The following is a 15,808-nucleotide window of genomic DNA, read 5'->3' as shown; positions in this document are numbered from 1 at the left end:
ATTCCACTCCAGTCTGGGCGACAGAGTGAGACTCCAACTCAAAAAAAATAAAAATAAAAAAAATGAAAATAAAAATAAAAATATGTGGTACATATACATGATGGAATATTATCCGGCCATAAACAAGCACAAATTTATACAATTTACAGCAACTTGGATGAACTTAGAGTCTATAGCACTGAGTGATCTATCACAGAAACAAAGAACTGAGCATTCACAAGCAGACCTTAAACAATTATCATAATACTATAAGAAAGGGATTGATGGTAGTGGGAAACTGCCAAGGGATGGGGCACACACCTCATCAACAAGGGTCCCTGCATAATGAACATTTGTATACCTAATGCTGAATTGTACCCCACATCTTCAAAATAATTGTTTTAAAAAGAAATACATAAAAATAATAAATGAACAATAAAAACAGTCTTGCTCATGAGTTGAAGCTAAAATTGTGGTAGAGAAGCATAGCCAACTTCAAAGCTATCCCACCAGATTGACTGTGCCACAGATACCATGGCTTTTGATATGTCACTGCCTCATCCTTGACAGCACTTGTTAGACCTGTGACAGCTTCCCAAGTTCTGTATGTCCATGTGAAAGGTGGAAGGAGAAACTGGGTATTCTAGATCTTTCCCTGCAAAGCTGAAAACTTCAGAGATCCAGGATAAAAATTTCCCCACACTGAAAGAAGGGATGATTCTGTGAGATTGAAAGCAGAAGAGCATCAAGGAGAAAATGTGGAATTGGGGCCTCCCATTTCAGAGGGAAGAGTCATAATGCCCTGAACAGAGATGTTGGGAAAAGCCTGTAAGCAAGAAAAACCATGCTTCCCACAGAAAGAAGAAGCTCTTCCAAAAGTTCCACTCAAAAGGAGGATAAGACATATATATCAATGACTTCACCATAGGGGTGAAAGAAATAACTGGACATTTCTTTACAAAAAAGGCAAATCAGAATTACCATCTAACAAAGTTCAGTTTCACTTAAAACCAGACATTTCCGGATGAATTCTAGGAACACTGAAACTCAGGAGAGTAAAATATTCACTAACCCAATTCCCGGAAGTATCAGGGGTTTAGTGAAAGACTTAAAACACGGGAGGAAAGTCAACTGAAGGGAGAAGCCAGCCCAGATAGAGCCCCTGGATGGACATTCCTACAGGGTTATTTTCTTCCTTGAGTAGAGGACAGTTATGAGTCCTACATACTACATCCAACATCCAAATAGTTACCTTTGAGACCCAGAGATTTCCCTTCCCCTATCCTTGTTCTGGGCATAATTTTTGGATATGACACCAAAAGCACAGTCAGCAAAAAGTAAAATAAACAAGTGAGGGTACAAAAACTAAAAATCTTCTGCACAGTTAGGGGACCTACATATCAGGTGGAAATATTGTAAATTATATATTAGATAGGAGGTGATATCATGTATATATATGTATATGGAACTCATACAACTCAATATCAAAAAACAAGTAAACCAATAGAAATAGGCAAAGAATTGAATGGGTATTTTTCTCAATACAAATGACCAGTAGACATACAAAAATGTGCTGATCACCACTATATATCAGAGAAATGCAAGTTAAAATCACAATGAGATATCACTTCACACCTGTGGATAGTTATTGCCAAAAAGACTAGAGGCAACCAGTGTTGGTAAGGGTGTAAATAGGGCACACTTGTAAACTGTTGGTGGGAATAAATTAAAATGGACCTCATGGAAACCTACATGGAGTTGCAAAAAATATTAAAACTAGAACTAGTACATGATCTGGCAATACCACATTCATGCAAGGGAAATGAAGTCTGTATTTCAAATAGATGTCTACACTCATGTTCATTGCAACATTATTTATAATGTCCAAGATATGGATTCACAAAAGTGTTGATCAATGGGAAAATTAATGTGCATCTCTCTCTCTTTATATATATATATATATGTGTGTGTGTGTGTATATACATATGAATAAACATTATTCACTACAGAAAGAGGGATATTCTCCCCTTTGTGACAAACATGGACTATCTATCATCTATCTATCATCATTGACTTACACATGAATAAAAGTTATTCACCATAAAAGAAGGTAAATCCTCTCATTTGTGACTTACATGGGTTAACATAGAGGGCACTATGTTAGAAAAAGTAATCCAGATACAAAAAGGCAAATATTCTGTGTGTGATCTCCACTTATACTCTGGAATCTAAAAATCCCAAACTCAGAGAAACAGAGAGTACAATGGTGTTGTTGTGAAGACCTGGGGGAGTGTGAGAACTGGGAGATGTTATTCAAAGGGTAAACACCTTCAGTTATAAGATAAATTACTTTTTAGTATCTAATGAAATAAATGCTGTATTGTATAGTTAAAATTTAGTAACAAAGTAGATCTTAAGTGCTTTCACCACACACACATACACACACACACACACACACACACACACACACACACACACACGCCACACACAGACATAACTATGTGAGGTGATGGATATGTTGATTAACATGATTGTGGTAATTATTTCTCAGTGTATATCAAAGTATCATGTTGTATAGTTAAAAGTATATTTTATATTTATCAATAGCACCTCAATAAAGCTAAAAATATTTTTAACCAACAGACATAACACTTTAAGAAAAAAGGAGAAATTACAAGATGAAAAACATTAGGTTAAAAGAATGTACAAATAGATTCATATTTTAAATATAAAGACATTTGGGAGGCCAAGGTGAGAGAATTTCCTGAGCCCAGGAGTTTGAGACCAACCTGGGCAACTTGGTGAGACCTCAACTCTACAGTAAATCAAGAAACATTAGCTGGGCATGGTGGCACATGCCTGTAGTTCCAGTTACTTGGAAGGGTGCAGTGGAAGTTTCACCTGAGTCCAACAGTCAAGGATGCAGTGGCCGTGAGTATGCCATTGCATTCCAGCCTGGGCGACAGAGTGAGACGCTGACTCAAAAACAAACAAAAAAGCAAAGACATGCATAGGTCTAAAGTAATGGGTGTAAGTAGATATATTGTGCAAATGATAATTATAAGGAAGTTGGAGTGACCAGACAGATATCTGAAAAACTAGACTTCAAGACATATGTTTTACATGTGTTTCACAAGATATACATTTAAATGGAAGGATACAGAGTGGTTCAAAATAATAAATGGAAACTGACAACTCTATATGAATGAATCAAGAGAAAGCAAGTACACAATCAATAACATGAAATAAATCAGCTTTAAGGGAACAGAATTACTAGATATAAACAAGGCTATTTCAATATCAATAGAAAATTTTTAATTACATGTACAAATACGTATAGCATCTATATTTATATGCGTATATATGTGCGTGTGTGTGTATATATACACACTACATAATGTAAACACATAAATTTATAAGACAGGATAATCCACCAAGTATTTTAGTAATTAAAAGAAGCAACTGTGTAGGAGTGCTCCCTTTTCACCACACCCTCTCCAACAACTGTTATTTTTTGATTTATTGATAATTGCCATTCTGATTGGAGTTAGGTGATATCTCAGTATGGTTTTGATTTGCATCTCCTTGATGATTAGTGAGGTTAAACATTTCTTCATGTGTCTGTTGGCCACTCAGATGTCTTCCTTTGTGAATTGTCTGTTCATATTTTTTGTTCACTTTATAATGGGGTTGTTTGTTTTTTCTTTTCAGCACGTTTGAGTTCCTTGTAGATCCAAGATGTTAAGCCTTTGTCGGATCTGGAGTTGGCAAATACTTTTTCCCAGTCTGTGGGCTGTCTACCTGCTCTCTGGATGGTTTCTTTGGCTTTGCAGCAGCTTGTCAGTTTAATGGGGTTCCACTTGCCTATCTTATCTCTTATTGCCTGTGGGTTTTGGTTTTGTTCAGGAATTGGATGCCAGTTCCAATTTCCATAAGGGAATGTCCTGCATTTTCTAAGGTTTTTATGGTTTGAGGTTTTACATTTAGGTCTCTGATACATTTAGAGTTAATTTTTGGGTATGGGGACAGATGGGGGTCTTGTTTGAGTCTTCTGCATGTGGTCAGCCAGTTTTCCCAGCACCATTTACTGCATAGGTTTTCCTCTCCTCGATGGTAGGTGGTGGAGGCTTTGTCGAAGATGAATTGGTTGAGAAATTGAGATTTTGCTTCTGGAATCTCAATTCGATTCCATTGGTCTATATTCCTGTTTCTGTACCAATACCAAGCTGTTTTGATTATTGTACCTTTATAGTAAAGTTTGGAGTCTGGTAATGTGATACTACCCGCTTCTTTTTTTTTTTTTGCCGAAGATTGTTCTGGCTATTCTTGGTCATTTGTGTTTCCATATAAATTCATGTATTGTTTTTTCTAGCTCTGAGAAGAATGTTGCTGGTAATTTGATAGGTATTGCATTAAATATGTAGATTGCCTTAGGTAGGTTGGACATCTTCACAATGTTGATTCTTCCAATTCATCAGCATGGAATATTTTTCCACTTGTTTGTGTCACCTTTGATTTCTTTGAGTAGTGTTTTGTAGTTTTCATTGTAAAGTTCTTTCACGTTTTTGGTTAGGAAGATGTCAAGGTATTTCATTTTTTTTGTGGCTATTGTGAATGGTATTGTGCTTTTTATTTGGGTTTCTGTTTGTTTATTATTGGTGTAAAGAAATGTGATTGTCTTTTGCACATTTATTTTATATCCTGAGACTTTGCCAAAGTCCTTTATCAGTGTAAGGGGATTTTTGACAGATTCTCTTGGGTTTTCAAGTTACACAATCATGTCATCTGCAAAGAGAGATAGCTTGACTTCCTCTTTTCCTGTTTGGATACACCTGATTGCCTTCTCTCCTCTGACTGCTCTAGCCAGGACTTCCAATACTGTATTGAACAGGAGGGGTGAGAGTAGGCATCCTTGTCTTGTTTCAGTTTTCTGGGGAAATGGTTCCAGTTTTTGTCCATTTAGGAGTATGCTGGCTGTGGGTTTCTCGTAGATGGCTTTTACTATTTTGAGGTATGTTCTCCATATGCCTAGATGTTTGATGGTTTTTATTAAGAAGCGATCCTGGATTTTATCAAAAGTTTTTTCTGCATCTAATGATATAATCATGTGGTTTTTGTTTTGACATCTGTTGATGTATTTAATTACATTTATGGTTTTGCGAATGTTGGTGGGGTGCAAACTAGTGCAACCTCTGTGGAAAACAGTGTGGCAATTCCTAAAAGCTCTAAATATCGACCTCCCATATGACCCTGTAATCCCCCTACTGGGAATATACCCTGTAGAACTCAAATGAGTCTATGAAAAAGATACCTGCATACCTATGTTTATCGCAGCATTGTTCACAATAGTAAGAACCTGAAATCAACCATTCCATCAATCAAAAGAGGACTGGATTAAAAAAATATGGTACGTATACACGATGGAATACTATGCAGTCATAAAAAAGAACAAAATCATGAATTTCGCAGCAACTGGATGGAACTAGAGTGTATAATACTGAGTGACTTCTCACAGAAATGAAGATCTGAGTATCACATGTTCTCACTCATATAGTGGACCTTGAACATCCATTGTAATACTATAAGAAAAGAACTAAGAGTGGTGGGAAGCTATTGGGGAGGAAGGGGAAGGGAGGTGGGATTAACGATAGCAATATCTCCCTGGGGACGGGAAACACCCCTTATCAACAAGGGTGCCTGAACGAAGCATATGTATATACCTAACCCTTAACTGTACCCCACAATATCAAAATAAAAATATTGATTAAAAAAAAAAAACAGCTGACAAAATGTCAGCTGGAATACAAGAAAGGTGCTCAAGTCAATTCATACTCTTGATCTTACTGCTATAAACAATGACACATTCAGTGACAACAAAATAGTTATCTTTCAATTCTCTCTGCTCTCAAGCAATCCCAAACACTGTGTTTTCAAAAATCCAAGCCGGGCTCGGTGGCTCAGCCTGTAATCCCATGCCTTTGGGAGGCTAAGGTGAGTGGATTGCCTGAGCCTGTGGGTTCAAGACCTGCCTGGGCAGCGAGTCCTTATCTCTACAATAAATAAAAAAATCAGCCGGGCGTGGTAGCACATGCCTGTAATTCCGGCTGCTTGGAAGGCTGAGGCGGAAGGATCGCCAGAGCCCAGCAGGTTGAGGCTGTGGTGGCCGGGAGCGGCCACTGCACTCCAGTCTGGGTGACAGAGTGAGACTCCAACTAAAAAAAAAAAAAAAAAATCCAAGTGATTGCTGGTGTTAGCAAAAGCTATTTAGTAAAAAATTTATAATGTATTGCGTGTAATATTTTATTTTATACAATGGAGATATGTATGTATGTGTCTATGTATATCATTTAAAAATGCATAATTACATATTTTAAAATATAGTCTTTTTCCAATCAGGCACATATGTACCAAATACTATATGTGGCCATACAACAAACATTGAAGTAAGTGTTGACAATTATCAAGTTTAATTTAACAGAACAATTATATAAATATAATTATATTGAGTTATAAAAAACAATAAGTAGTTAAACAAAAAACTAATCTGTCACTACTTTTAATACTAAAGCATATTTTAGTAACCACATAGTGAAAAAACTATTAAAAGTGTAGTATGGAATTTACATCATTAAGATAAATGTAAAGACTGGATAACAAACAATGTTTAAGAAACATTGACATTAGAAAACGGATAGCAAAATAAATTTTTTAAAAAGTGGGAGCTGGGAATTGATAGAGGTATAAGCAGAATGCCCCTCCCAAAACAAAGTAGAAAGTGATCACAAAGTCAAAAGTCACTTCAAATAGTATCAGGATCAAAATGTTAAAGAGACAGCAGTGGAGAAGCTGCAAATATTTGCACAGCAATGACATTGTGATTACTGCGCTGCTAAATTTGGAAGGTTACAAGATATGAGCAAATTTTTGAAAACTTAACTTTAGAGATATTAGAACTGTATAAAGTTGTAAGTGTGTAATGCTTTCCAAAATGAAATGGAGTAGGGGGTGAAAATCGTTTCATAAGGAATTCCAAAGAAGTGAAGTATGCCAAAGACACCAGAAACAAAATATATCACAAACTTTATCTAAGACAGAAAAAAGAACATTCTACTAGTCAGATTAAAAAGCGATCACAAGCTTCATAAGAAAATGTAATAAATATATTAAAAGTTCACTGAAAAAACATGCAATTCATAAAAACAATGAAAAACAATATGAACTAACTCATTGTAAAAGTGAATTTCATGCTATGTAGACATCCTCACAGTAACCAAGAGAATTACTTAAAGATAAATAATATATTAAGCATTATATACTTTAACAGTATGATTAACCCTAATAGTAGATTAAAGGTGAAAATATATAATCACCTCAATAGGTACATCTTATTAAATATATAATCAATTGATCCATAAAAGACACCAATTTATAATAGAAAAAGATTGAAGAAAGTAAAAACGTAAAGGAGAAAAAGAGAGCATATGTCAATTTAAACAGGAAAGAAAAAATAGGCCTAGTCCAACAGAAGAAAGGTTTGGAAAAAGTTGTCTGACAAAAATGGAATACTCTGTAAGAAAGCATAGAATGGGGTATGGGAATATTGAAAAAGTCTTTTCACCTCCCTCGAATTCTCAAAGCTGAGTGTAGCAGAATCCTTCCTTAAGGAAATCGCCTTCTCTATGACAGTGAGGCATCTTGAAAAGGCTGAGTCTGGCCAGAAGTGACTGTATATCAGGAATGGATGAAAGGACTTATCCCAATGAACATCAATCACCTTGTCAACTGCTGCCTCAAAGGCCTTGTTTATTGTCCATCATTTTGATACATTCCGAGAAGCAGCAAATCACTCTCCCAGAGGCAAAATAATTTCCCTGGTAAATTTATTATGTTCATTAGCTAGGATTGCGAAGTTCCTGTTTGAGAATGTATGCTCTCCCAAGCTGAGCTACATCAGAAAATAAACTTCAGGTTCTAGAAAGACAATAAAAGTTAGTTTTCACTCACCACAGTCCTTGATGTAATCTAAACGCTTCGGAGGACCCAGAGAATACACTCAGTTTTCTGTTGGAGCCTATTGTGCCTCCTCACAGTGTTTTAACTTCCTTCATGTTCCATAAAGCACAACCATAATGGAAGGCATCAAGGTTGATTGTGACTGACCTTCAGAGACATCACTCAGGCTTGTAACAAAAGTGATATGGCATAAAATATTTTTATTTTAAAATTTCTTACCACAGTATAAAGACTAAAATTGCTCCAAAATTTTACTGATAAATGTATCCTAACAGAGTATGATGCAATGTAAGAAAACAAAAAAGAATGTATATTCATACACAACATAGGTATTAATAGAATATCATCAGTAACAGTGAACACATAAAACGTATACTTCTAAAATTAATATATTTCTCCCATTCTGTAAAGGTCAAACATTAGTGAATGTTTTATATATTACTCTTTCCAATTATATTTAAATCTTATGTAGGTGTTAGCTTTTCTTTTTTTGAGTTGAAGTCTCACTCTGTCACCCAGGCTGGAGTGCAGTGGCATGCTCATGACCATTCCAGCGTCCACCTGCTGGGCTCCGGCGATCCTTCCACCTCAGTCTTCCAAGTAGACAGAACTACAGTCATGCGTTACCAAGCCCGGCTAACTTTTTGATTTATTGTAGAGATGAGGTCTCACCAAGTTGCCTGGGCTAGTCTCAAACCCCTGAGCTTAGGCAATCCATTCATCTCGGCCTCCCAAAGTGCTGGGATTATAGGTTGAGCCAACGACCTTGGTCAGGTGTTGATTTTTAAAAATATATAATATTTAAGCTTTTATGAATTTTTACATTGCATGAATGCCATATAGTATATGAATTCTTATGAGAAATTTTTATGTTCAGTACTTTTTTGTTATTTTTTGGAGATTAGCTTATAAAATGCAGTTATATTCTCTGTTGCATTGCATTTCATTGTATGAATATACTATACAATTTCAATAATTTTTGAATTGGTCAAAATTGAGTTCTTTTTATTTATTTTCTCTAAACTGGGATTCTGCAATGAAGGGATCTCTGGGTACATTGGAGAACAGTTTCTTGCATTTGGTCTAGGGTATAAAAATGTGAAGTTACTGTTGAAATGTGTATATCTGTAATTTCAGTGAAATCTGGAAATTATTTCCAACAGAATATTAGTATTACAACACTTTAATTCTTTTTTATTTTTATATTTACTTATTTATTTATTTAATATCAAAGGGTTACTTGTGTTGTTTTAGGCTTGGGCTACTATTGAGTCCATCACCCAGGCGGTGCACATGCTACCCAGTGGGTAGTTTTATAATGCTTTCTTCCTCCCTCTCCACTTTAGCAGTACCTCAGTGTCTGTAGTTTTACTCCCTTTGACTGTGTGTGTATTATGGTTAGCGCCTGCTTATTAGGGATAACATATGGTATTCAGTCTTCTCTTTCTGTGATTCTTTGCTCAGGATGATGGTCTCTAGCTGTGTCTATGTTGCGGCTAAAAGCATAATTTAGTTTAGCTTAGTTTTTTCATTGTTGTGTGGTATTTCATAGTATATATGCTATGCACTGCATTTTTAAAATTCAGTTTGGCATTGTTGGGCACGTAAGTTGTTCCAAGTTTTTGCTCTTATGGTTAGTGCTGCAATAAACATGCGTGTGCAAGTATCTTAAAATTGCTGGGTAGAGCAATTTTGGTAGAGTGATGTTTGCTTCTTTGAGTATATACTCAGTAGTGGGATTTCTGAGTCAAATGGTAAATCCATTTTGAGTGCTTTGAGAAATCTTCAAACTGCTTTTCATAGAGGTTGAACTAGCTTTCATATTTTCCAACAGTGAAGGAGTGTTCCTTTTTCTCCACACCCTCATCAACATGTGTTGTTTTTTGACTGTTTAATAGAAGCCATCCTAAGTGGTGTGAAATAGTGCCTCATTGTGGTTTTGATTTGCAATTCTCTGATAATCAGTGATGTTGAACATTTTTCCATATAATTACTGACTGCTTATATGTCTTCCTTTGGGAAGTGTCTGTTCATGTGCTTTGCCCACTTTTTATTGCAGTTATTAGGTTTTTTTTCTGTTGTTTTGAGTTTTTTATAGACTTCAAATATTAGTCCTTGGTAGAATGCATAGTTTGCAAGCATTTTTTCCCATTCTGCAAGTTGTCTGTTAGCTCCACTGATGGTTTATTTTGCACTGGAGAAGTACTTGTCAATTATGAGTTTTTCTGCTTTTGTTTTTGATGTTTAGGTCATAAATCCACTGCCTAGGCTGATGGACACAGGTGTATTTCCTAAACTTTCTCTTAGAATACTTATAGTTTGAGGTCTTATATTTAAGTCATTAATTAATATTGAGTCAATTTTAAAACAGTATTTTAATATTTTTTGCATTCCACATACTCACCAACATAAAATATTGAAAATACTAGATTTGAAAATTTGAGGACTATAAAATGGTTTCAAAATATTGAGCCTCGAAGTCTGATGATCCTTTCAGATGGGAATCTTTGTTCAGGAGGTGCCATGTAGTGGGGTCCCTGGTTAGAGGTGCTAACTCTTAAAACTCCATGGTCATGGGGTGAGTTTGTGCTTCAATCTTCACTTGCATGGAGAATGGCAACCCCTCTCAGCAAACAATAGGTCAACAAAGTTGCTAAAATTATCTGACAAAGAAGTTAAAGGCGATATTATGAAAATGCTCAAACAACATAAAATATTCAAGCAATTTAAAGACTTTGCACATACACAAAGGAGAAATATATAAAAAGTATAATAAAGGGTATAGTGCAGGATTTCTGCTTTTGAAATGACAGAAAAGGAGCAATCTGGCTTCACTTTTCCACTCTATTCTGCATAGAAAACCAAAAACAAACGCAGCACTAAGATTATCACAGTGCTATTCCAGTGCTAAGTATGAGAATGAGACAGTTCTTAGGCCACAGAGAAGTGAGACAGCTCTGGGTTATAATAAAACATTGAATGCTCATCTTTGTGATGCCACTTTCCTCAATATTCCCAACCAAGTACACTCAAAAATTTCTGTCTCATGCAATATTTCTACACTGAATAAAGGTAGATCAGCATGTATAGCAGACTTTCCCACCATCTTGTGTTCCCTGCCAGGAGCCCTGTCCCTGCTTCAAACCATGGGGAGCATCATAAGCTACATACCTGAAGGGAGAAATATTCCTGGTACCAGTCAGAGATAAAGAGAGAAGGGAGAAGTAGTAATCCCTCCCCTGGAAACTCTGCTCTAAAACTTGGCCAAAGGAGGCAACATATGAGATTCACTATTCAGCAGTACCACTCCTGGGAGTTAACACTTAGCCAGCCTTCCCACACTACCGTGATATCCCCCTGCGGGCCTATATTATTTGAAGTGGATAGTTCTTGATTTGTTTACTAGATCTTAGACAAACCTAGAATTCAGGTGTCATCAAGTGAAGAATGGGGCAGAAACCCAGTTGCATGTACAAGAAAGAAAAGATAAGTTACCATGAATCTCTAAGAAAACATTCAATAAAAATCAAAACAAGGATGACAGATACAACTGAAATAAATAACCTATCTTTCACTGCAGTAACAGATGTATATCCATAAAAACAACAAAAACAGAGAACCATGACCTCCCCAGAAGTACAAAGCAGTGAACCTGTAACTGCTCCCAATATGATGGCAATATGTGAACTCTGTTACCAAGAATGCAAAATAGTAGTTTCTTTTTTTTTTTTTTAGTTGGAGTCTCACTCTGTTGCCCATACTGGAGTGCAGTGGTTGCTCTGGGCCACCGCAGCCTCAACCTGCTGGGCTCCGGCGATCCTTCCGCCTCAGCCTTCCGAGTAGCCGGAATTACAGGCATGTGCTACCACGCCCGGCTGATTTTTTGATTTATTGTAGAGATAAGGTCTCGTTGCTCAGGTGGGTCTCGCACCCGCGGGCTCAGGCAATCCACTCACCTCAGCCTCCCAAAGGTGCAGGATTACAGGCTGAACACCAAGCCCGGCTCAAAATAGTAGTTTCATAGAAATTTAGTAATCCACAAAGTACCACATAAAAACAATCTGAAGCTCATTACACAAATATAACACACAAAATAATATAAAATAAAATAAAACAAATCCTGGAAATAAGCATTATATTTGCTGAACCAAAAAACTCATTGGAGGCTCTCAACTTCTGACTGAATCAAACAAGTGAAAGAATCAGTGAATACAAAGATGGATTATTTCCAAAAAATTGCTTCATATGAAAAAAAATAAAAAGGAAGGATCATAACACCATATAGAAAATTACCTCAGAAGACCAAATCTAAGAATATTTGTGTTCCTGAGAGAGTTTAACAAATCAAAATGCACAAAGCATTTTCAAAGAAATAGTTGCAGAAGGCTTTCCAACATATGAGAAAGAGAAAAATTTACAAGTACAGAATATCAGAGAACACTAAACAGATTTGGCCCAGAGAAGAATACTCAAGACAGATAATAATTAAACTTTCCAAAGTAGAGAAATAGAGTATCTTTAAAACTGCAAGGGAAAGGAAGCAAATAGCATATAAAAGAAGTCCAATTCTTCAGGCAACAGAATTCTCAATAAAAACAATTCGAGAAAGAAGGGAGTGGGATGACATTTTCAACGTGTGTAAAAAAAAAAAAAAAACCTTTCTTCCATATTTCTGTTTCCAAAAATGTATCCTTCATATATGAAGGAGAGCAATGTATTTTTCAGACAAAATAAGTCTAAGAGAATTCACCAGCACCAGGCACATCTTTCAAGAAATGCTGAGTGAATTCTTCAATTAGAAAAAAAAAAAACATCAATGTGAAGGTGAAAATATTTGAAAGTATAACACTCACTGTTCAAATTACGTGCATATAGACAAATGCAGAATACTCTAGTACTGTAATTGTGGTATGCAATCCACTTATCACTCTAGTAGAAAGCCCCAAAGATAAATATATTTTTTTATACAGCAATCTGTTAAGAAATAGGAAATATAAGAATATACCAATTGAGACAACAGAATTCAAAATAGGGGGGAATGGAGCTAAAGTGTAGATGATTTTCTTTTTAACTCATAAGTTGTTATTATTCATTTCTTTGTGATCTCAGATAATTTTCAATTCTTTTAAGATAATTTTTTTATATCTGTCAGATGTTTTTTGTAAACCTAATGGCAACCACAATGAAAATCCTATAATAGATTCACTAAAAATATCAGCAACAAATCAAAATATACTATCAAGTAAAAATCTCTTAGCAACAAGGAAGACCCTATAAGATAGAAGAGAGAAATTGTAAAACAGTCAGTAAATAAATAAAAAATGTCATCAGTAGGCCCTTACCAATAATAAAACTGGATGTCAATAGACTCAATTCTCCAATTAAAATGCATAGACTTAACTGAATGGATAAAGAAACAAGACCCAACTTTATTCTGAATACAAGAAACCCACTTCACCTATAAAGACATATGTAACAGGATGGAAAAAGATACTTCATGTAATTGGGTATGAAAAAAGAGAATTAATATCTATACTTATATAAAATGAAACAGACTGCAAACTAAAGACTCTAAAAGCAGACAAGAAGGGGTCCATTCAGCAAGAGGATATAACATTTCTAGATATCTATTTACCTAACATAGGAGCTTTCAGGTAACAAGCAAACATTAATAGCTCTAGAGAGAAATATACACTGCAATATGACAATGGCAGGACACGTCAACATGGCACTTTCAGCAATAGACAGAATACTCAGAGAGAGAATCAAGAAAGAAATATTACAGTTAGTAAAAACAGGCAATGCATCACTGAGGGGGTTTTCCATTACTGGGCTGGTTGTCTGTGTGCTTGAGCCAACTCTTTCCAACACACTCTCTGCTGATGAAATAGGTATGAGTGACCAAAGTGCCCAGTGGACCCCATAGTCCTGGCCATTCTCCATAATCATGGCATGCCGGGTCTGGGTCTCAAAAGCCAGTGATACATTGCAGGCAGCTGAACTTAGCACAGTCTCCCTCAACAGGTTGGTCTGCTGCTGCATCCACTAGGCCAGTATTCTATCATCATCAGCAGGCCCACAACCTGAAGAACAACACTGAATGGGAAAGAGGCAGGGGAGGTCTCAAGCGTGTAGAGGTCAGTGGAAAACTCTCCAGTTACACAAAAATCAGTGTTGCACTGTCCTCACATCAGTACACCTATCTCCAGACAGTGGATCAATTACAGAAAAAAAGGTCCATAATGACATAGAATTCTAAATATGGATGGCAAGGACACTCTTCAAGATCCAAGGGAGTGTGGCCTCCCAAATCAGAGAGGCCACAAAAACTTTTCAAGAATTGAAAACTGAAATGGAGCCGGGCTCGGTGGCTCAGCCTGTAATCCTGCGCCTTTGGGAGGCTGAGGTGAGTGGATTGCCTGAGCCCACAGATTCGAGACCCGCCTGGGCAGCAAGACCTCATCTCTACAATAAATCAAAAAATCAGCCGGGCGTGATAGTACACGCCTGTAATTCCGGCTACTTGGAAGGCTGAGGCGGAAGGATCGCGGGAGCCCAGCAGGTCGAGGCTGCTGTGGCCAACAGAGGCCACTGCACTCCAGTCTGGGTGACAGACTCCAACTCAAAAAAAAAAAAGAAAAAAGAAAAGAAAACTGAAATGGCGTTTTAAAAAAGAACCAAACTGAGCTCCTGGAAGTGAAGAAGTTGCTTCAAGAATAATAAAACCCAGCTTCAGCCATAACTATAGACTTGACCCAGCAAAGGAAAGAATCTCAAGACTGGAAAATCAATCCCTAGAAGCAACGAGGCAGACAAAAATAAAGAATTTCAAAAAATGAACAAAGCCTCTGAGAGGTATGGGACTATGTAAAGACACCAAAAGTATATCTGATAGGCATTCCCAAGGGAAAAGAAGAAAATGGGAGCATTCTGGAGACAGAAGTTGCAGATATAATCTGTGAAAACTTCCTCCAGCTGGCTAGAGATGTCAACATGCAGATACAAGAGAACTCCTGCATGATACTATATGAGACAACCACCCCTAAGGCACATCGTGGTAAGATTATCAAAGATTAACATGAAAAAAATATATCAGGAGTGTCAAAAATGCATACACATTTAAATAGATGTTATCTATGTATTACTTTTTGAAGGTGAATTGCATTACAATAGCAATGTTTAGTGTAACATTTGCTCAAATGATGGCATTATTGAAATGAAAGCTAGCATTCCCATGTATCTGGCAGATTAGTCAAGGAAAATGGCACAAGACCAGTAAACGGAGCACAAGACCAGTTTGAAGTGGTAATTGAAAATCAAGAATGTTGTGGACAGATGCTGGTGAAGATGCAGAGAAAAGGGAAAGCTTCTACACTGTTGGTGGGAATGCAAACTAGTGCAACCTCTTTAGAAGACAATGTGGCAGTTTCTGAAAGAACTAGATATTGACCTTCCATATGACCCAGCAATTACCCTATTGGGAATATGCCCAGAGGAACTCAAATCATTTTGCAAAAAAGATACTGCCACACAGCTCTATTCACAATAGCAGAAACACGGAACCAACCATGCTGTCCATCGAAGCTGGACTGGATTAAAAAAAAGTGATACATATACACAATGGAATATCATGCAACCATAAAGAAGGACAAACATCTGGACTTTGCAGCAACTTGGATGGATTTAGAGTTCATTTAGATCATTCTCAGTGATCTATCACAGAAACAAAGAACGGAGTACCATATATTCTCACTCATATACGGACCTTGAACAATTATCATAATGCTATAAGAAAGGGATTGGCAGAAGTGGGAAA

The sequence above is a fragment of the Carlito syrichta genome, unplaced genomic scaffold (assembly GCF_000164805.1).
Source record: "Carlito syrichta isolate Samal-C Ts95f unplaced genomic scaffold, Tarsius_syrichta-2.0.1 Scaffold309925, whole genome shotgun sequence".
Classification (NCBI taxonomy): Eukaryota; Metazoa; Chordata; class Mammalia; order Primates; family Tarsiidae; genus Carlito; species Carlito syrichta.
This window is presented reverse-complemented; position numbering follows the sequence as displayed.